The 24547-nt window shown below is 37.4% G+C and overlaps 1 protein-coding gene across 1 annotated transcript in view; it reads right to left on the reverse strand.

Moving 5' to 3' along the window:
• Nucleotides 1–24547, reverse strand: part of LOC139454056 (zinc finger protein 64-like) — a 210099-nt gene that overhangs the window by 24496 nt on the left and 161056 nt on the right. The window contains exon 11 of the transcript XR_011652432.1: nucleotides 2942–3009. The gene's annotated coding sequence lies outside the window, so the exon portion shown is untranslated. The remainder of the gene's footprint in view (nucleotides 1–2941; nucleotides 3010–24547) is intronic.

Here is a 24547-nt window from a genome sequence, read left to right on the forward strand (position 1 = left end):
AAGTGAACTTATGCAATGGATATTACCCGTAAATTAAGATAATTAAGAATCCAAGATTTATCCGACTGTCTTTAATTCCAATTCAAATTACTTTCTCAGTGGCAATATATGTCGTACACAGCATATTTACATCGTTGTATTGATCGCGGAGATATTTGTTATGCATCGCCATGTCTACATTTTGGTGCTTGTTTAACTGTTGCAGATGCAGCAAAATATTGATTCATTGTGGGCATTTCTTAGAAAAACTGGAGGAAAAGGAAAAATGGCTTGGTACAGGAAGGCAGAAAAAAACAAACTATTTTCAATGGTGGGGAGAACGGAAACAAAAGAAGCATAAAATATCATAATTAACTCATTTGTTTCATCTTAGACCACACAGCTGGAATTTTGTCATAGCTTCTGTGCAGTGGTGGTGTTATTATTCATGGGCCTGTTGATGCTTTGTGCCTCACAGGTCTTGAAATAGGGTTATCTATTATCATTACAATCTCTGCTTTCATAGGAAGTGTTGTGCAAACATGCCATTATGACTGTGTGATACATGAAACAACAACAACAACAACAAAAATAATAATTACATTTTCATCCTGTCACACCTCCCCACCCTGTGATATAAGACCCAAGAAAAAATATATATTTGTTTTGCAATAAACCACGTAGTCCCCACAAAGCATTCAGTCTTCATGTCAGTCACATCTGTCAGCCGTTAATGTCCACAGATGACAGTTTATTAAAGAGTACAATAAAATATATACAACATAAAATGCGTCTCACCTCAGTTTTGAAAAAGGTGGAAGAAAATGTGATAATTAATTTGTCATATCATATCATATCATATCATATCATGTCATATATATCATGTCATATCATATCATATCATGTCGTATATATCATATATCATATCATATCATGTCATATCATGTCATATATATCATAAATCATATCATATCATATCATATCATATCATATCATATCATATCATATCATATCATATCATATCTCAAACATAACATATCATATACACAACTAGTACAAAAATTCCTTGATTCAAACATAAATTATGCCAAAACCCACGTCCACTCACAGTAGAAAACTACCCAACTCAATGTGCACTGTAAACACAATATGTGTTAACCCCTACACAAAAGTTGCTGTCTCTAAAGGATTATTTTTTTGTATGCTATTGAACCCTATTGCAAAGCCATGTAATTGAATACAGCATTAAAAAAATAATTCCATTTTTTCCAGCAGCAAATCCATTTTTTACATCAGCGGTTGACAGGTCTGTGTAGAATTTATAATGTTGTAAAGTGAGTGATTTGTGACATGACTTGTGCATTGAAGCAAAGTCTGACAATCGCATTCCCAGACGAGTAAAAAGGAGAAAGGTTAACCCCCCTCTTTGTTCAGGTCAAGGAGGGCAATGGCGCCAGATTGATGTGCAGTTGGAACACAGAACATGGATGCTTTTATGTGATGTCATTTCACAGTGTATATGAGGCATTAACTCTGGATTAACCATAGACCCTGCTCGGAACAACCCTCGGCCTCTCAGAACCTGGACAGGATCCTTGGATATTATTGCCCTAATAATGCTTTATGATTTTTCTAATGGATTTTGTTTTCTATATCATTGTTCCTATACTTCTTCCTCGTGCGCTTGTTTTTCAAAACAGATATAGATTTAATCTTTGACTGATGAGTGCTAAAAAACATTCTGACAATTTATTTTCAATAAATAAAAAACATAATATATTTTTTACATCTACATCCAAGTTATGCAAATCCTCATGATGACATGTGATGCATTGCTATAGCAATATGTTTATGTATTTGCACTCATTCACTCAAAAACTTTCACTGGAAAGATTTTCTTGCAGTTCCAAATCTGTCATCATCCTTAAAATTTCAAAACATTGATATAGTACCACATAAACGTGATGTATTTATCAAAATGCATATAAAATGCCTTCAAAGATGACTTTTCCTCAATATTGTCTGAAGAAAGGTCAGTTTTATTGATGATCAAAAGGTTCGACAAAAACAGATGCCATACAGCCAGTCTTTAAATAACCAAATTCTGGAAACATCTTCATTTCAGGGCACAGACAGGTTGAATTTCCACATGCTACGTTTCCACATTTCCACGACATCTATCTGGTCAAAATCCTCCCAATAATGAATTTAACATGTTCCCCATTGCTACACCCTTCTGGTCAAACCATACATCACAATGGCTGCTTCATGTATCACAGGGGCGCCCCCTATGTCAGTAAGGGAGGTAATCTGTTTAACATTCTGGGGGCGAGGATAACAAGGCGCTGGTCAAGGCAGAACGTAATGCATTTACCAAGTTGGGGATTTATGATGAGTTGACTCTGGTGCAATATTGTAAATTAGACAAATCGGGAGTATACTTGTAAATTTGAAACCATAACTCATTTCTTTTACTCTACGAATGTTCAAGTGCAGAATTCTAAGAATACAGTTTATGAGCAATAGGGAGTCTAAATGACTTTCCCAGATCCTTCAAGTGTTAAAAGTGTATTCTTATATTTTGTAATACAAAAAGTTTTGTCAAGGATATTTATCTTTTTGAGCATGAAGATGCTGACATGCATCAATCTGTATTTTAATACATTGTGCTTCCAGCCATGTCTTCCATCACTTTCTTTGACGATATTCTTGAGATAAGAAGTTAAATAGTAAATATGTTCAATTCCAAACCAAATTTAAAGCAAATAATATTCTTTGATAAGAACTGCTTTTGTCACTTCCATTTTGTCAGTGCTTTGTTCTTTTTCATGTGACAAAGATCCTGGTGTGAATATCTCTGAGGCATTGAATTTTTGTAAAGAAAATCTAGGTGCACATGAATCTAGATAATCAATTTATATAGCAACTATGTTGAGAAAAGACAAAATGTAAGCTGACAAACCTTCTCGACAGTACGCATTCATACATCTGGGACAGCCATTTGATATTCTGGGGTTGATGGGTGGTAGTCTGAAAAAGTTTTAAAAATAAAAAAGGCTGTTCCCCAAAATACTTGAAATCATATAATACTTCTACAAAAGCCTTTAAGGGCCACTTGTTTGTTTTTTTCTCTTTTTGTTGAAATTTCAAAATGACAAGTTGAAGTTCACGTTAAAAACTTTAAACTTTCAATTCGTTATCTTGAAATTTCAAGATCATTATCTAGAAATATCAACATATGCATCTTGAAATTTTAATGTAGTATCTAGAAATTTCAAGAAAAAAACAAATAGCCCCAAAAGGCTTCCATATATTTCTTCCTCAGGCTTAAAAATAAAATGAATCTTAAAACTGCAATTAATTACCAGCATATATAATTTACCAAAGACCTGTCTTGAATTACCATCTGTTGTTAAGAAATGAGGAAATTATAGAAAGACTGACTTTATAAATTTATATTTAGAATTATAAGTCCAAATGAATTCCATGGAGCACAACCATGCATATAGATAATCCAGTCTCAGTGTCTTTTGATATATATATCAACACAAGTTGATAAAAGTTTAAAACTTTGTGGCTTGTTTATTTTAGACTTGTGTTGATATATCTGATATCAAAAGACACCAAGGTCAGATTCTATATTTACCATCTGAAACAATTCTTCCAATTTCCTCAGTTTGTAAACAGTAACGACCGTGTCTAGATCTTGAATGAATACATACAGCTAACCAGCTTCTGTGGCAGAGAGATTAGTGACATCATTTGATTGTGATGTCATGGTAACTGATGACATCACAAATTTCTGCAAAACATTGTGCTGCATTTTCATGGAAGGGACATTTCATGGCTTGATCGCACCCAAGCATTACTCCTGTGTAAGAAGCCAGTTTTGGATAAGTGAGTGAGGAAGGTTTCATGCCACAATATTCCAGCAAGATCATGTCAGGTGACACCAAAAATGGCTTCACACATCATACCCAAGTGGAGAATCAAACCCCAGTGAACACTTTACCCACAAGGCTAGAACACATGATTGAGTGAGTGAGTGAGTATGGTTTTACGCCGCTTTTAGCAATATTCCAGCAATATCACGGCGGGGGACACCAGAAATGGGATTCACACATTGTACCCATGTCGGGAATCGAACCCGGGTCTTCAGCGTGACGAGCGAACGCTTTAACCACTAGGCTACCCGACCGCCCCATGATCGAAAAAGAAGAGTGAATGGTTATTATGCTTGTTGTCTATCATGTAAAATACAAGTGAGACAAATCTGGCGATTGTACAATTTGTTAAGAAGCTAGAGTTACACAAATGGTCAGCTAGATAAATTCCAGTAGACAGTAATCAGAAAGTAACGAATGTTCTATTTGGGATAACACTTTCTTCTTAAAGTACAGATTCTCGAACTTTTTTGTTTTGAGTCCTGTCCGGGATTCGAACCCACACTTGCCAGTGAGGCAAAGTCAGCGATCTAACCCACTCAGCCACCGAGGCTTCCACAAAAATGAAAGTCCGACAACTGGTAGTCTAGATCAAGTACTATGAGTACCCCTCTGACAAGTGTAATTTAGCACGGCTCCCATGGCCGAAAGCTGTGAATACACAATGCCATTTAGAAAGTGGTCAAATGTAACAAATGTTATATTTGGGATTACACTTTCTGAGTAAAGTACAGATTCTTGTACTTTTGGGGTTGAGTCCTGTAATTAATCAGAAAGCATGAAATAAAAGTGGTCCACATGGCTAGAGGAAAATATGAATGTCAGTGTCCTTATTTTGTGGACCTTTATCAGGATGAAAGAGCTACAAGTGAAAAATGTGTAATATGAAGGTATAACACGTTACTGAAATTTATAAAAACTGATCTTGCATTTAGGGCTTTACCAGACACAAGATATTGAATCCTACACGTATAAGATATACGAAAGGATGTAAATTATTCCCACTGTGAGCCACATTGGATGCAAAAATATGGATGTTGCAATAAATATATTGAAACATAATCCTTTATCTGATATTTCTGTTCTGATCAGAATACAATGTTCACACAGCCCAGGTCAGACTTTTGATCAATCAATAATTTCAGTTTTTGAAAGAAACATACAGCATCACACATTGTCTGTATGGTGTTCGCTGTTGGTATAGTGGTAACCCTGGGACCCCCAATTTAATACACTGGACCCTAAAAATTCATTAAAGAGTATCCAGCATTTAAACCAACGTAAATCCCTGTCCAGTAGATTTTCTTGGTGGGTGGTGGTCTGTCCCTGAGGTCTACAAGAATAAGTTAATTTGTCATGTAACAAACTTAAAATCCAAAATCACTCAAACTTTGATATTTTCAAAGACATATTCAATGTGATGGAGAATCCCCCCGATCAGCACCTTCGTTCCAACACTACAGCTAATCAGAGAGAAGGATATGTCTTGATCACAAAGCATCACTTTCATTGGTTAGTTCCAGCCTTTGATGTCGACAGCTTACACTGAACCTGCTTCAAACAACGCTGTTCAACAAATAACCTACTAATGTATGTTTCTCATGGCACACAACCCTGAGGTCAACATTATCTTTTTTGAAAATGTCCCCATCCAAAAAAATGACAATCTCAATATTGATAATGATGGTAATGGTTACTGTTGGCGATAAACTGAAATCTCACAAAGTTTCAGCAGAAACTGACACTTGAAAGAGCCAAGTACTAAATCATTTATACTATCAAACAGGTATAAAATAATCCATGAAAAGAAAATGAGAGTTACGAGGTTGATGTATTTTGTAATGTCATATTTCTCACATTTCAAACGTCTTGGCCACCATGCAAATAAAACTGAGAATATTAATGTTTACCCATTCCAAGAAATATTGCAGTTCTGTAAACTAAATATATTGTGTGCAAAGTTTGTATAAATAACATTAAAGTGAGTTGGTTGGTTGACACAATATGATATCTTCAACACAAGCTCATCAATAATACACATATATGTGTCATTCATGCTGTAAAAAAATGATATTAATTTAAAAAGCCCCATATAGTGGGCAGTGTCAAATAACTTCAATGTCATCCCCTTCCACAAGATAAGGTTGTCAGAATTAAATCGACATTTCTCAAAACCGACACTTACAACACCATCAGCTTGTATAGACAAGGGGAGACAACTTGATTCAATGTCTAAAAAAACTTATTCGATTATTTGATCTTTGTCTAAAAACAATATCAATGATCTATTATAATTTTTTTAACGTGTTTAAACAATTTTGGACATAATCGTCCTAAAAATGTTTAACAGAAGCAAGTGACATTTATATTATGAAATGCTTTCTGGAAGAATGAAAGTATAAATTGCACTTTGGGGAATAATTTCTTTGAAGCGTTTATTCCACGAATGTTTTTTGGTATGGCAGTTGTGCTTAATTTGACGAGTACAAATATCATCGCTATTCGCCACTATGGCAATGTATTCACGAGTTGGCAACTTGGACAACATCTGATGTTGTGCTTGACTACAACACCCATGGGGGACTTTTAAGATACAAATCGCCTATGGAAATATCTTCCAAGAAAAAAACCATACAAAGGTGGATAGAAAATTGTAAAAAGCCCGAGATGAACTTCAAATCTGTTTGTTGTGTCTAAATGTCAGAAAAAAAGTGTCGATTTTTTTGCCGTGAAGTTCTTTGAACAAAGAAATTTGGTATTGAAATTGCTGATCATCTTGGAGCTTCGGTTTACATGTACCAATATGGCCGGTTTGGCAAACCCACTATAAGCCCGTCGGTGGGGCAGAGGAGTGTGTTTGAACAATAGATTTTCCCACAGCCCATGAGGGGAGGAGGAAGGTGAAATATGATTTGAGTCGGTGTTAGTCTTCGCCCGCCCCTCCCAGAGACAATAGGGTCACAGCCAAAGCACACATACACAATATTAAACAGGATATAGGCTTCATAGAATGAGAGGACAAGATTTGGGTTGGGACACACATATTTCAAATACATCTCAACCATCAGAACCACTGTGGGAAGATGGCACATCCGTACCCCCCCTGGCTGTCATTTCGGCCCCGACATCCTAACCCCCCTCTCCCCCTCCCCCCCAATTTTCCTTAGGGTGACAACCATAGCATTCCCTCCCCAAACACATCACACTATCATTTTATTTCACCAAGCCGTGAAATGTGAAGGTTATCCCAAGAATTACAAATTCACACAAATCTCCCTACTAAGACCTTTAAGAGCAATCACCCCCTCTCAAAGGGCTCCCGGGTCAACCGCGGACAAACCCAGCAAAGCTCACAACAAACAAGCAGGGGGTTACTAAACTCCGACCCCACAAGGAAAAAAGAGGGGGACAGAAGAACGTTCTGTGTTTATTGATTGTTGAAAAAAGATTGAGCATGTTGCAATGGAAGGCAAGCGGATTCAGCCCAAGCTGAGTCCCTGATGAAGAAATTCTAGGTGTGAAGAAGACAAGAAGCGATGAGCCAACAGTGCCAGTATGATAGCAAGTTAGGGGTGATCCTTCACGCAGATGGATCGTTCTCTACAAGACCATACACCTAGTCATTAAGAAAACACTACGTACTTTTAATAACTAGTTAGCCTTCAGGAAGAAAGTTTTTAGCCAAATCCAATCATCTGAGGCTGAATTCAGTGATGGGCCCCGACGGTAAATATATGCATGTCAAACAAACGCGTTTAGGGTCGTTTATTTGGCTTTTCATACCTGAAAATTAAAAAATCCATTGAATGTCCGAAATACGGTCTTACCAGCTCCCGACATCACGGTCAACAGACTGAAAAAAATTACTTTTTTTTTCAAAAGGTGGCAAACTGGTAAATTAAAGTTTACAAAATGTACAAAGTTACCAATTCTATATCTGTCTCTAAAATACCAACTTGCTTAACACTTACAAAACAAGACAATCCTATGACAAGTAGGTAATGACAACAATGGATTTCATTCTAAATAAATATAATATAATATAAGTAACAGATAAAAGATAAATATGAGAAAATGAATTAGGAGAATTTCAAAAGATTTAACAGAACCATATATTTGAACTTGGGGATTATAACAGACCTCATTCTGTTATTTTTTTCCACAACTGAAATGAGTTTTTTTTCCTCCGAGACCAAAGGTATAATTGATAGCATCCTACAGGTGAGCGAAGATGGAATGAGCAATCACTGGACCCCTGATTGACATCAAACAGAGTTTTTCACTGATCTTAGCCCCATCACTTTCTCACGACACTCCTCAAATTCTATCTTCTTCCTTCCTCTTTTTTCCCATAGGAAGCAGACAAGTTCAAAGAAATTTTTAATAAGAGATTCTTTATGTGCCTGCCTCTATCTTGTTCCGATATGTCAACTTATGCGACACCTGACAAAATGCTAAGCGGCATAATCTGTTATTCTTGCTAAAAAACTGGCCTGACTTGCCAGGTTGGTTTTTGGAATATAATGTTTAACATGTAACTCTGAAACCTACATGGGGCGAGATTGATGTACTAATGTCCATGACAATTTATTAAAATTAACATGGCACATCACATCCATAAATGTCGCGGGATGAGACGTAGTAAGCTCACACGGTCCGGTGACGGAGTGACTTGGCGGGCCTCGTTACCAGCCTTTACGAGATTTATTTGAAATCTAAGTTTGTGTTAACATCAGTGAAATGGGAAATTTATAGTTGGTCATATCACAAGGTAAAGAAGCGGGTCTTCATGTAAGACTTGAGTGATCACATGACACTCGGTAGAAGCGCAGATATGCCGAGACAAAAACGAGCAGCATCCGTGCCTCATTTTGATTGTTCCCACGGTGACGAAGGCGACTTGTCTTTGCTAAGTTGTTGATTCGAATCCAGAGTTTATTTGTCTTTGTCACAAATCCAATTTTATAAAAAGAAAGTAAAAAAGGGGAAGACCCTTTTGCAGTGCATTGTCATAAATAATGTTGCAAATTGTGCATGTCTTTAGTAAGGGCGAGCAGGTGTCATTTATACAGTACACATTTGGGATTAGTTTTCTATGATGAAATTCAATAGCTTCATGTTAATTATTGCCTGTTACACCTCGCCTTACAATACCTGCTCCCCAACTTGAAGAAATCTGCTTCTATTTACAATATATCACTTGCATATGTCAAATGTGGGGAAGGAACTAGAGGGGGTGTCGGAGGGGGTAAGGTTAAAGCTGGATTGGTGTAGTCGGGAGGGAGTGTGGGGCAGGGCTGACAGATAGGTAGATGTGAAGGGTAGAGAGAGGGGGTAAGGGAAGGTTCCTAAAGATGATTGGATGTAGTCTGTTGGAGTGAGGGGCAGAGACGAACATATTGGGTGGAGTAGTAGACCCAAAGAGAGGGGGGTCAGGTGGCTGTTTGACAGGGAGGGGCAACAAGTGGTAAATGTGGGGGGGGGGGGGGGGGGGAGGTGAAATTGGGCAGGAGGGTAATAGTTTGGGGAGGGATGTAAATCGGGATGAAGGGGGAGGATGGAGGGATGGAGGCAGCCGATATGGGGAGGGAAAATAACTTCGGGAAGATTCAAAAACAGGGACGGAGGGGCAACTTTCAAGGCATTTCCACCATTAGGTATTGAAAGTATTCAACTTTCACGCTTTCAGAATATCATGAGGAACTGTATAATCTGGTCACTCTTTGTAACAGAAACACTGTCATTCCAAATGTATTATTACAAGGTCAGCATGGTGTGTACCTGGCTGTTCCATGTTGGAAAATCTCAGAAGGCTTTCATGAATTGGGTACATTTACAATACATTTTTACGATTAAGGTTATAAAAATCATTCTTGCGGGTTCAGTTGGTTGATTTCCTTCTCGATATAACACTCAGGGGTTTGACAGGAGTTAGTGATTAACTTAATTACACATTAATAATACATATGACAGATATTATCTTGCCATTGAAATAAACTTCCCTATTTTCTGAAAAAAGGAACCTCTGGCAGTAACAATACATCATTAATTAAATTAATAATTCACATACATGTTGGCTTCTTAATGTCTAGTTATATTTGGTGAAAATCATAAAATGCAATTAATCAATATTACAAATATGAACACAGCAGAAAAATTAAAATTCACTCAAGCCTGTGCTGTCCATAAATATAAGGGAAAGAAATACAAAAGTGATTATAATTTGCTAAAAAAATAAACTAATACACAATATTTATTATTCATATTTATTTTGTTCTTTAAATAAGGGACATTAGATACATATATTGTAGATATGATATTAAATAATATTTCTTATTCATATGATATAATAACATATTTTTTGCATTTCAATATTTCCAACACAAAATACGTATCAGTATGTAGAATTTTATTCTACGAAAAACGAATTTCATACAATTGATATATATATGATTGCAATCGATATTGTTCATACAAGTAGACCCGGGATAGGGGAATGGAGGAATATTTGAGACAAGCAAAGTAGACTCCAAAGGAATGATATGTATGTCTATGGTAGTATGGCTCCCGGTCTAATTTCCCTTGTTCCTTGACAAAGCAAGTTTCTGTATGCTATGCTATTTTAGTGAATTCATAGTCTAAATGTGCTGTCAGAATCAATAGCGGCCACTCGGACTTGTTACAGAGAAATGGGGAATCGGAGGGCGCGAGGGCATGTTGTAAATATGAAATGTGTGAATAAAAACGAAAGTCCCTCGACGGCCATACAGTCAAATATACATGCTGCGTTCATAAGTCAGTTTTTCTGCATGTGCTAACGAGCCGAGAGAAAGACTGGAATTTTTTTTATCGCTCTCCAAAGAACGAAGAAAAATGTACACTGCGTGGCCTATTCAGACATCGTTACGAGACGACTTTGAGAGATCATGTCGGCCACCATTAGATTGGTATTAGTTCATGATGCCATCACATTCAATGTGTGTAATTAGCAAACTGTTTCTAATTAATCAGTAATAAGCATTTGGGTAGACATATGCAGGGAATTATTAATGTTGGTTCTCAGCTGTGGTTAGCAAATGTGTTGGGGTTCGTCTGTAATCATGAAAAGAAGTCATTTAGATGTATCATTCAAGCTATTCTATACATATAGCCCGGGCCCACAGCTATTCCTGCAGTCTGCCTTCCTCACTACACCAGGGGGGAAAAAGAAGAGAAAAGAAATGAATTGATCATGAAAAGGTTAGATCATCTAAAAAGATAATTCAGGAAAGACTTGGGTAAGTGAAATAAAAGCATATACTGTATAGAAGGTTATGTCTGATGAAATATCCTGTTATAAAATACCCTAAAGTTGGAAGATGTTATGATGGATATCAGAAATGTAATACTTCATATCCCTAAGCAATATTCCCAGATATCTCCAAACAATTGCAATAAGTATAATAAATGACAATATTGTTATTAATGGGTAAATACTTATTGATAGATATTGAACAAATGGTTAACTTGTTTATCAATATCCAGGATTAATGGTTTACTTGTTATCAATTCTATGGATTAATGATTACAAGAGGAAGTCATATGTACCTGGTGACAGAGGGGTGGAATAATAGATACCGAGCAAGTCATATGTACCTGGTGACAGAGGAAGTCATATGTACCTGGTGACAGAGGAAGTCATATGTACCTGGTGACAGAGGAAGTCATATGTACCTGGTGACAGAGGAAGTTATATGTATCTGTGACAGAGGGGTGGAATAATAGATACAAGAGGAAATCATATGTACCTGGTGACAGACGAAATTATATGTATCTGGTGACAGAGGGGTGGAATAATAGATACTAGAGGAAGTCACATGTACCTGGTGACAGAGGAGGTCATATGTACCTGTGACAGAGGAAGTCATATGTATCTGGTGACAGAGGAAGTCACATGTATCTGGTGACAGAGGGGTGGAATAATAGATACAAGAGGAAGTCATATGTACCTGGTGACAGAGGAAGTCATATGTACCTGGTGACAGAGGAGGTCATATGTATCTGGTGACAGAGGGATGGAATAATAGATACTAGAGGAAGTCATATGTACCTGGTGACAGAGGAAGTCACATGTATCTGGTGACAGAGGGATGGAATAATAGATACTAGAGGAAGTCATATGTACCTGGTGACAGAAGAAGTTATATGTATCTGGTGACAGAGGGTAGGAATAATAGATACAAGAGGAAGTCATATGTACCTGTGACAGAAGAAGTCATATGTACCTGGTGACAGAGGGGTGGAATAATAGATACTTGAGGAAGTCATATGTACCTGGTGACAGAAGAAGTTATATGTACCTGGTGACAGAGGAGTGGATAATAGATACACGAGGAAGTCATATGTGCCTGGTGACAGAAGAAGTCATATGTACCTGTGACAGAGGAGGTCATATGTACCTGTTGACAGAGGGGTGGAATAATAGATACACGAGGAAGTCATATGTGCCTGTGACAGAAGAAGTCATATGTACCTGTGACAGAGGAAGTCATATGTACCTGGTGACAGAGGGGTGGAATAATAGATACATGATGAAGTCATATGTGCCTGGTGACAGAAGAAGTCATATGTACCTGGTGACAGAAGAAGTTATATGTATCTGGTGACAGAGGGGTGGAATAATAGATACTAGAGGAAGTCATATGTACCTGGTGACAGAGGAAGTCATATTTACCTGGTGACAGAGGGGTGGAATAATAGATACACAAGGAAGTCATATGTACCTGGTGACAGAAGAAGTTTTATGTATCTGGTGACAGAGGGGTGGACTAATAGATACTAGAGGAAGTCATATGTACCTGGTGACAGAGGAAGTCATATTTACCTGGTGACAGAGGGGTGGAATAATAGATACACAAGGAAGTCATATGTACCTGGTGACAGAAGAAGTTTTATGTATCTGGTGACAGAGGGGTGGAATAATAGATACTAGAGGAAGTCATATGTACCTGGTGACAGAGGAAGTCTATTTACCTGGTGACAGAGGGGTGGAATTATAGATACACAAGGAAGTCATATGTACCTGGTGACAGAGGAAGTCATATGTAACTGGTGACAGTTGAGGTCATATGTACCTGTGACAGAGGAAGTCATATGTACCTGGTGACAGAGGAGGTCATATGTACCTGTGACAGAGGAAGTCATATGTATCTGGTGACAGAGGAAGTCACATGTATCTGGTGACAGAGGGGTGGAATAATAGATACTAGAGGAAGCCATATGTACCTGGTGACAGAGGAGGTCATATGTACCTGTGACAGAGGAAGTCATATGTATCTGGTGACAGAGGAAGTCACATGTATCTGGTGACAGAGGGGTGGAATAATAGATACAAGAGGAAGTCATATGTACCTGGTGACAGAGGAAGTCATATGTACCTGGTGACAGAGGAGGTCATATGTACCTGGTGACAGAGGAAGTCATATGTACCTGGTGACAGAGGAAGTCATATGTACCAGATGTATTACAGATACCAGGAAGTCATAGTTATATGAAAGAATCAGATGTTCTTTAACTTCTTTTGAGTAGTAGAAACCACCACACGTAAAATATGATATGAACACTGATTGATATCCACTTGAAAAACAATATATATCATCATTCTCCCTAAATATATGTCAAAGGACAAGGCACAGTAAAGGCCAGTTGTGATCCAAGGGACCAGCTTGAGTTAAGATATGAACAGAACCATCAGACATCTTTCAGAAAGTTATCAGATGTGGTCATATGAATAAATAAATTACACTGAGAATTTCACCACTTGTGTGTTTCAGACTGATAACACTAAATGTCTAAGTAAGGCTAACGTGTGTCATTACAGGCTAAATTGTGTCACTGAAGGCTAACTTGTGTCAATGAAGGCTAAATTGCATCATTGAAGGCTAAATTGTGTCAATGAAGGCTAAATTGCATAATGGTTGGTTGAAATGTGTCACTGAAGGCTAAATTGAATCATTGAAGACTAAATTGCATCATTGAAGGCTAAATTGTGTCACTGAAGGCTAAATTGTGTCATTGAAGGCTAAATTGTGTCAGTGAAGGCTAAATTGTGTCATTGAAGGCTAAATTGTGTCAGTGAAGGCTAAATTGTGTCAGTGAAGGCTAAATTGTGTCATTGAAGGCTGATTCTTCAGAGGAGGCTAAATTGTGTCATTGAAAGCTAAATTGGGTCACTGCAGGCTAATTTGTCAGTGAAGGCTAAATTGTGTCATTGAAGGCTAAATTGGGTTACTGAAGGCTAAATTGTCTAAAAAAAGGCTGATATAATAGTCCCAGGAAGCATTTTGTGTATTTGAACATCTTTGAACATTGCAGATCAAACCAGTTAAAGCATATGGTTAAAAAGCTCATATAGGTCACAGCTCTTTCATATGTGACCTGTGAAGATCCAGGTTAGAATAGGTCTTCAGCAACCCATGCTTGTCATAAGATGTGACTAACAGGATCGGGTGGTCAGACTCGTTGACTTGGTTCATGCATGTCATCGTGTCCAATTTATGTGGATCGATGCTCATGATGTCAATCACTGGATTGTCGGGTCCAGACTTGATTATTTACAGACCGCTGTCATATAGCTGGAATATTGCTGAGTGCAGCATTAAACAACATACAAACAAACAAATCTTTCATTTTTAAATATTTTCTAGAAGTACATGAAATCAGTACATTCATTTGATCTTGTTTGAAGTCCACAAACTGCAAGTGTAAGAAAGAAACAATGCTTGTTGTCATCCATTTGAAGATGTCTGATACTTTTCATAACAATATTTCATATATAGTTATCCATTAACATTTAACAATTTCTACCCAGGCAAAACAGGGCTCGTATCCTACCTTGTCCTCCTCCACCTTTAGTAAGGCCAATGGTGTAATTCTTTCTCCTAAAAAGTATTCCTGCATTAGTATTGATTAAATAACTATAACAGACTTTCATTATTATTATATGGCTTAAACAAAAGCTAAGCATAAGGATGCTTGTGGTAGATGAACCACCTCACACAGGTGTCTTGCGACCACAGACCAGCAAATTCTCACTTACGTTGTGAGAACTTACTTTAATTGTAAACAAGCCAGACTAGAAAGAAAATCAATTTTAAGTAAATTTCTCAAATCTCTCACACACACACAGAAAGAGAGAGACCCTAGCAAAGGGAGAGAACTCCATTTCTCTCCATTTTTTTTACCTGCAATCCTTCTTTAAAGGTACATTACTCACAAATTTACTAATGTTGAAAAGCGAAAGCTATCTAATACAAATGCACATTCGATGTTTAATTGTATCTATATAATTTAGTCTCATGTTTATTGAACTTTTTAATTTTTATTTATATATATAAGAAACATATTAATTTAAAATTTAATATTTTAACATAAAATAACAAAAACTTTTTTAAACTGCCTGCATGAGAAATGTAATTGTTCAACTGAATCAGGAGAACACTTTACACTCGTGCATTGCCCACAATACCATATTGAAACAATTACAGCCCATTATGTTAAAGCATTAATATAGATTTGTTAACATAAATGTGAAAAGTTTACTTTTTTTATCAAAAGAGCACCCAGGTGCGTATGGCTACTCTCACATGTTTCGTTGTATTCGTCTTCCATTGAGAGAGAATTCCTCACACATGAAGTCATGACCATATGGCTAAATACAAATATCAAATGTTTACACTTAATGCACTGAGGAAAGTGAAGCCATTCTGCAAGTCATTAAAACATTTTTCAAAGACAACAATATCTGAAACAATATGTAAAAGAATGGGAATACTTCACCATATGTAAGAAAGGCGAAAGTTTATCAAAAGACCGGATTTCTTAGGAAGCTCTCAAGTTGCATAATCAAAACCTGTTCTTGACTACAATAATTCTAAACACATTTTTCATTTCCAAACAGCCTGGAAATTATATGGCCTTTAGAAGGCTTTTATCTTTTTGCGGAGTAATAATATCAACTTGCAACATTCTTGTTAAATGCTGGTGAGGTTCCGGTGAAAATGGCGAAGCCCCCACCATCTGTAGATTATCAAAGCTCACACAGCCCCCCCTTGACAAATTAGGACTATTTATTTTTTATCACAACTGGGAAATTTGGCCCTAGGGGAGCTGGAAATAACACTGGTATATATTAGAACATCAAAGCTTTTGAACAGATTATCTCGTGGATTAGATTACACAGTGGGAATCTCGGCCTCAGATGCTCTCCTCTGCCAAAACAAAGCTGCAAATTTTTGCAAATATTTAGCAGGTGCATAAACTTCATTTTCACCATTCAAAGTTGAAATATCCCCGCAGAAGAAAAAGTATCGAGATAGATGTTAAAGATAAAAAGAATTTGTAACTCTCCAAACAAAGAGAAACAGATGTACTGACTTCCTGTGCAGTGGGGATTTTGCCGATGATATTCACATGTACGCTAATTGAATAGCTTGGTTCTCTATGATATTCCAACGCCAAGACGGAAAAAGCTGCATGAAAGTTCAAAACACACTTATAAGCAAAAATAAATCTCCCATTAGAGAAACTATTTGTTCACTGTAACTGTGAAAACCCGAGAATAATGTTTGTTGTTGTTTTTTCTCGATGAGTTGAAACGTTCGTAACCATGTTTGAGTTATAACTGGAAGTCATCAAAATAACAAGCACCAAAACACAGCCAGATGCCAGGAGTTGGAAGTATCAAATCTACCACAAAACACCTCACGGACACACAAGAAAACACGACAACACACTCAGGTAGAGCCACACTTAACATACTCCTTCTTCATCTAGCTAAACACACACAGCTACTGGGCCTATATACAAACAGATGCAGGGGGAAACATGGTAGGGCCATGAATATGAAACTAGTCAGGTAGAAAACAGAAACTGGAGGAATAATGAAACTAACACAGCTATGAAAGTATCATATCTATGAAAATACAGTATAAGGTATTCATCACAGGCATGAAACTAGTGTATTATTGAAACTAGCGTAGTAATGAAACTTTCACAAGTATAAGACTAGTGTAGTATTGAAACCAGCACAGGTATGAAACTAATGTAGTAATGAAATAGCACACATATAAAACTGTGGTAGTCATGAAAATAGGACAGGTATGAAACTGTGGTAGTAATGAAAATAGCACAGGTATGAAACTGTGTTAGTAAAGAAAATAGCACAGGTATGAAACTAGCGTAGTAATGAAAATAGCACAGGTATCTAACTGTGGTAGTAATGAAAATAGCAGAGGTATGAAACTGGTAGTAATGAAAATAGCACAGGTATGAAACTGTGGTAGTAAAGAATATAGCACAGGCATGAAACTGTGGTAGTAATGAAAATAGCACAGGTATGAAACTGGAAGTAATGAAAATAGCACAGGTATGAAACTGTGGTAGTAAAGAATATAGCACAGGTATAAAACTGTGGTAGTAATGAAAATAGCACAGGTATCTAACTGTGGTAGAAATGAAAATAGGACAGGCATGAAACTGTGGTAGTAAAGAATATAGCACAGACATGAAACTGTGGTAGTAATGAAAATAGCACAGGTATGTAACTGTGGTAGTAAAGAAAATAGCACAGGTATGAAACTAGCGTAGTAATGAAAATAGCACAGGTATCTAACTGTGGTAGTAATGAAAATAGCAGAGGTATGAAACTGTGGTAGTAATGAAAATAGCACAGGTATGAAACTGTGGTAGTAAAGAATATAGCACAGGCATGAAACTGTGGTAGTAATGAAAATAGCACAGGTATGAAACTGGAAGTAATGAAAATAGCACAGGTATGAAACTGTGGTAGTAAAGAATATAGCACAGGTATAAAACTGTGGTAGTAATGAAAATAGCACAGGTATCTAACTGTGGTAGAAATGAAAATAGGACAGGCATGAAACTGTGGTAGTAAAGAATATAGCACAGACATGAAACTGTGGTAGTAATGAAAATAGCACAGGTATGAAACTGGTAGTAATGAAAATAGGACAGGTATGAAACTGTGGTAGTAATGAAAATAGCACAGGTATGTAACTGTGGTAGTAAAGAAAATAGCACAGGTATGAAACTAGCGTAGTAATGAAAATAGCACAGGTATCTAACTGTGGTAGTAATGAAAATAGCAGAGGTATGAAACTGTGGTAGTAAAGAATATAGCACAGGTATAAAACTGTGGTAGTAATGAAAATAGCACAGGAATGTAACTGTGGTAGAAATGAAAATAGGACAGGCATGAAACTAGCATAGTAATGAAAATAGCAGAGGTATGAAACTGGTAGAAATGAAAATAGCACAGGTATCTAACTGTGGTAGTAATGAAAATAGCAGAGGTATAAAACTGTGGTAGAAATGAAAATAGGACAGGCATGAAACTGTGGTAGTAAAGAAAATAGCACAGGAATGTAACTGTGGTAGAAATGAAAATAGCAGAGGTATGAAACTGGTAGAAATGAAAATAGCACAGGTATCTAACTGTGGTAGTAATGAAAATAGCAGAGGTATAAAACTGTGGTAGAAATGAAAATAGGACAGGTATGAAACTGTGGTAGTAAAGAAAATAGCACAGGAATGTAACTGTGGTAGAAATGAAAATAGGACAGGCATGAAACTAGCATAGTAATGAAAATAGCAGAGGTATGAAACTGGTAGAAATGAAAATAGCACAGGTATGAAACTAGCGTAGTAATGAAAATAGCACAGGTATGAAACTAGCGTAGTAATGAAAATAGCACAGGTATCTAACTGTGGTAGTAATGAAAATAGCAGAGGTATAAAACTGTGGTAGAAATGAAAATAGGACAGGCATGAAACTGTGGTAGTAAAGAAAATAGCACAGGAATGTAACTGTGGTAGTAATGAAAATAGCAGAGGTATGAAACTGGTAGAAATGAAAATAGCACAGGTATCTAACTGTGGTAGTAATGAAAATAGCAGAGGTATAAAACTGTGGTAGAAATGAAAATAGGACAGGCATGAAACTGTGGTAGTAAAGAAAATAGCACAGGAATGTAACTGTGGTAGAAATGAAAATAGGACAGGCATGAAACTAGCATAGTAATGAAAATAGCAGAGGTATGAAACTGGTAGAAATGAAAATAGCACAGGTATGAAACTAGCGTAGTAATGAAAATAGCACAGGTATGAAACTAGCGTAGTAATGAAAATAGCACAGGTATCTAACTGTGGTAGTAATGAAAATAGCACAGGTATGAAACTAGCGTATTAATGAAAATAGCACAGGCATGAAACTGTGGTAGTAATGAAAATAGCAGAGGTATGAAACTAGCGTAGTAATGAAAATAGCACAGGTATCTAACTGTGGTAGTAATGAAAATAGCACAGATATGAAACTAGCGTAGTAATGAAAATAGCACAGGTATGAAACTGTGGTAGTAAAGAATATAGCACAGACATGAAACTGTGGTAGTAATGAAAATAGCACAGGTATGAAACTGGTAGTAATGAAAATAGCACAGGTATGAAACTGGTAGTAATGAAAATAGCACAGGTATGAAACTGTGGTAGTAAAGAAAATAGCACAGGAATGTAACTGTGGTAGAAATGAAAATAGCACAGGTATCAAACTGTGGTAGTAATGAAAATAGGACAGGCATGAAACTAGCGTAGTAATGAAAATAGCACAGGCATGAAACTAATGTAGTTATGAAAATAGCACAGGTATGAAACTGTGGTAGTAATGAAAATAGAACAGGTATGAAACTGTGGTAGTAATGAAAATAGCACAGGTATGTAACTGTGGTAGTAATGAAAATAGCACAGGCATGAAACAGTGGTAGTAATGAAAATAGCACAGGTATGAAACTAACACAGGAATGAAACTAAGGTAGTTAACTGCTACTATGAACTGATGTGAGTGAATGAGCAAATAAAATGAGGTTGTATGGCACTTGAACAGCTTTGCGTCAATATCATAGCAGGGTCAGAGGAAGATCCGGGGTAGAATAGGTCTTCAGCAACCCATTCTTGTCGTAAGAGGTGACTAACAGGATCGGGTGGTCAGGCTCACTGACTTGGTTGATACATGTCAACGATCCCAATTGCATGAATTGATGCTCATGATATCAATCACTGGATTGTCTGGTCCAGACTCGATTATTTACAGACCACAAAATAATATAGCTGTAATATTGCTGAGTGTGGCGTTAAACAATGAACCAACCAACCACTTGGTGGTAACACAAAGAAGCTGATAAAACATTTAACAGTGTGCTACTTATACCTTTTTAAACACTGAGCATTATAATGAGGAGAGAGGGAGTCACTTCAATTCCAAGCTTTTTTACAACAGGCACCAAATAATCCAGTGTAGGCTGATGACAGCATCAATCCAGAATATCCAGACATGATGACACAACCAACCAGGCCACATGCTGAAACCAGTAGGTTCTCATTAGTCTCCAATATTCCCCAGCAATGTTGCAACAATATTCCCCTACTAATATTCCCTTGCAATATTCACCAAGTAATCTCCCTAAACAATGTTCCAGCAATGTTCCTGAAGCAATAAATCCAGCAATATTCCTCAGGCAAATACTTCAATAAATTTCCCCAAGCCATATTCCAGCAATATTTCCAAGCCATATTCCAGCAATATTTCCAAGCCATCTTCCAGCAATATTTCCAAGCCATCTTCCAGCAATATTTCCAAGCCATACTCCAGCAATATTTCCAAGCCATATTCCAGCATAATTCCAAGCCATATTCCAGCAATATTTCCAAGCCATATTCCAACAATATTTCTAAGCCATATTCCAGCAATATTTCCAAGCCATATTCAAGCAATATTTCCAGGCCATATTCAAGCAATATTTCCAGGCCACATTTCAGCAATATTTCCAAGCCATATTCCAGTAATATTTCCAAGCCATATTCCAGCAAGATTTCCAAGCCATATTCCAGCAAGATTTGCAGGCAATATTCCAGCAAGATTTCCAAGCCATATTCCAGCAATACTTTTAAGCAACATCATGGCAGAAGAAACCAAACACCACCTTCACACATTGTATCGCTGCGGGGAATCAAACTACTGTCCTACCCCACCACCTGTATATAGTGATCGTTGTTTTATGATGACTATAGCTAGCAGTAAGGTACACAGAACAGAGGCGAGACACATCTGAACCTATGTTAAAATATAACATGTCATACTTTAGCAGTAGCCATTGGTGTACCCATGTCTTGAATCGAACCCGGGTCTTCAGCGTGACAAGCGAACGCTTTAACCACTAACCACTAACCACTAGGCCACCTGACCGCCCAACATTCCACTAGAAGGTTGATATACTGATATTACAATTTTTAGGAAAGTAATCTTTAAAATGGCATCTTGCGATTCTGGTCTCACAAAAAGTAACAGGGATTTATCTGGAGCTGCGCTGATATTGGACCCCAAGTCTGAAGCAATTGTCAGTAAAAATTTCAAAATTAGAATAAAAGAAATTGCCAAGTTCTGTTAACTAATGTTTTGACATTGCAGAGGCGACTTGTATTTGACAACAGAACCAATAAACTGGAAGAGGCTTTAATGCGCAGTTTGTCTTTTCATTGAATGAAATATTAAAATACCCTGAATTTATGAAAATTAAGACTTTCAAGAAAGTCCCAATTTTGAACAAAATTTTCTTAATGTGCTTAGTTTGTCATCCTAGAAAGATCCCTGTGTAGCTGCATACTTTCCTTACACTGTCTTCATCATCTTGGTCATGATGATTCCTTCAAGTGAGTTTAGCTGCGACTGTGACTCTCAAACCTAACATGATAATAATACATTACTAACATGGTCAATGGATCAGCGTGAACTCGATCTTCATTCTCAGCTCCCTGGGGAGTACGCAACCCAGTTGCCTGTGAGGCACTAGAAGGTTACAGTCTCATTACCATCCCATCCTACCGGGTACCCATTCACTGCTGGGTGAACAGCGTATTACGAAAAATGACACTTGCCTAAGGAGACAGCACATGTGCTACATGTGCTTCAGTGTGGGGCTGGACCAAAGCCCTAGAAACTCTCAGGAGTCAAGATGGTGAACACCTAGACTTACAACAGTAGTAGCACCACAATCACATCAACACATTTAGGGGGGCATGGGTGGCTCAGTCGACTATGGCGCCGCGATTCGCTGTGCAGAGTTGCGTCCCTTGACTACACCAGAAACCTATGATTGTGGGTTCGAATCCCGGTTCGCCACAATTATGTTTCTAGGTTTGTTAGCACCATACCAGTGGTCGTGGGTTTCACCGAAGTGGTAAACGTCTGAGACCTGCATTACTTCGGGCTTTCCTCCCACATTAAGCTGACATGCCGCGATATTACTGGAATACTGTTAAAAGCAGTGTTAAACCCAACTCACTCACTCACACCACATTTAGGAACGGGGCACAAGATTTTCTGAAAGACTTTTTCTTTAAAATATAGGCAACAGTAAAACTTAATTAGCAATTAATTATATACACACACCTCAACTTAATTTCATATTAATTCAAATTCAAATTTCATAAAGGAAAATTCTACCTATTTTCTCCATATAAAATCTCATCTCTCTGCTTCTATTTCAGCACTAGACATTATCTTGCAACCATCATCATCCCTCCAAATCAATATGCTTATCAGCAAGTTGTTATTAAATACAAGTATAATTATATTGGAATAATCTTCTAAATTGAATCACAAATATCTTACTGACAAACTACATTATTTACGACAAATCAATAACCAGCCCCATTGTCTAATACACAGCATATGACCCATAATTCCAGGTATAACTCACAACAAACATTAATCATCTCATTCATCCCGGGACCTATTCATTTTTTCATATTATTTATCATGGAAAAATTTGTCATCATTATCGACATCATAAATCAATTCTCTCCTGTTTTTGACAACTTTTCATAATTGATGAATATTGTACAATAACATTTTCGTATAACGTTGATCAATATATCCAATTATTATTATGACAAATGCGTGTTTGATGATACAGGCTTAAGCAGGTGTCATATGCTACACCGGGATTGTCATTTCCGCGACGATGTTCGTGTCATAACATACATCAATCAAGTGAGATTGTATTATGATTAAATAATTCACTGATATTGATCTGGCTGCCGTGTCGGCAATTCAGATGATAAATTCATAACTATGAGTGCTTGATGCGACATAAACGCATTACGGAGTGTTTTCTTTGCGCTTGACACGTCTCGTCTGTGACAAATACTTCTGTGATTGAAACCTGAGTGGAATACATATCGCGTGATTGACAGCTTTGACCAGCGGGAGAAGCAATTTACGACTCTCTTCTTCTTGGAGTAATATCGCAGATTTATTAGAAATATTTCATCTTTTGTGACAGCTCGCTCTGAGCCAAAACAATCACATTGTCAGAGGTTGTTTTTTTAGCTAATGTTTTTGGTTCATTATTATATTTTGCTATTGATTCTCGTCTGTTTTTGACAGGTTTATTATTTGAGTGGTAAATAAATTCAATAACATTTACCTTTTTTATATTGCTATGGTGTGCAGTGCTTTTAAGGAAGTGTCTCTTTTTCTTTTTTTCTTTTCTCTTGAAATAACACATAAGCAATGTGACAATAGTGTTCACTGATTGATTCAAGCAGTGGTTTACTTACAGACTGAGTATTTCCTTCGATTGATCCAAAATGGCGGGACTGGGAGGAGGAGGGCGGAGTTCAATTAAGGTGGACGTGGGGTTGAGTGGCTGTGTATTGGGTATGGGGTGTGGGGTGTGGGTTGAGAGGGGGTTGTTGGAGGGTGGGGGGGGGGGTGGGGGGACAAGGTGGGGAAAGTTAACGGCTGGGAGGGACTGAGGAAAATGTTAGGGGATGGAAAGATATAAGAATTTTGTGGTGTGGCTGAGGGTTGGGTGGAGGTATTTTGGGTGATGGGTGGGCAGGGGCAGAGGCAGTAATTTGAATAAGGGGTGGTGTACACGACCCAACTCCTGAAGCAAACCACATGAAGGGACAAATTCAGGTTGACATGAGGTGATAAAAACCGGAGGACTTGCGACTCACAGTCCCCTCTGGATCTGCCAGCAATAGTCAAGAAATAGTCCAGCAATAGTTCGGAAATATTTCAGAAATAGTCCAGCAATAGTTCAGAAATAGTCCAGCAATAGTTCAGAAACAGTCCAGCTATAGTCAAGCAATAGTTCAGAAATTGTCCTGCAATAGTCCAGCAATAGTTCAGAAATAGTCCTGAAATAGTCAAGCAATAGTTCAGCTATAGTTCAGAAATAGTTCAGAAATAGTCCAGCAATAGTTCAGAAATAGTCCAGCAATAGTTCAGAAATAGTCCAGCAATAGTTCAGAAATAGTCCTGCAATAGTCCAGCAATAGTCCATCAATAGTTCAGAAATAGTCCAGCAATAGTTCAGAAATAGTCCTGAAATAGTCAAGCAATAGTTCAGCTATAGTTCAAAAATAGTCCAGCAATAGTCCAGCAATAATTCAGAAGTAGTCCTGCAATAGTCAAGCAATAGTCCAGCAAAAGCTCAGAAACAGTCATGCAATAGTCAAGCAATAGTCAAGCAATAGTTCAGAAATAGTCCAGCAACAGTCCA

This window comes from Haliotis cracherodii, unplaced genomic scaffold, assembly GCF_022045235.1.
Source record: "Haliotis cracherodii isolate W230 unplaced genomic scaffold, xgHalCrac1.p SCAF_10, whole genome shotgun sequence".
NCBI lineage: Eukaryota > Metazoa > Mollusca > Gastropoda > Lepetellida > Haliotidae > Haliotis > Haliotis cracherodii.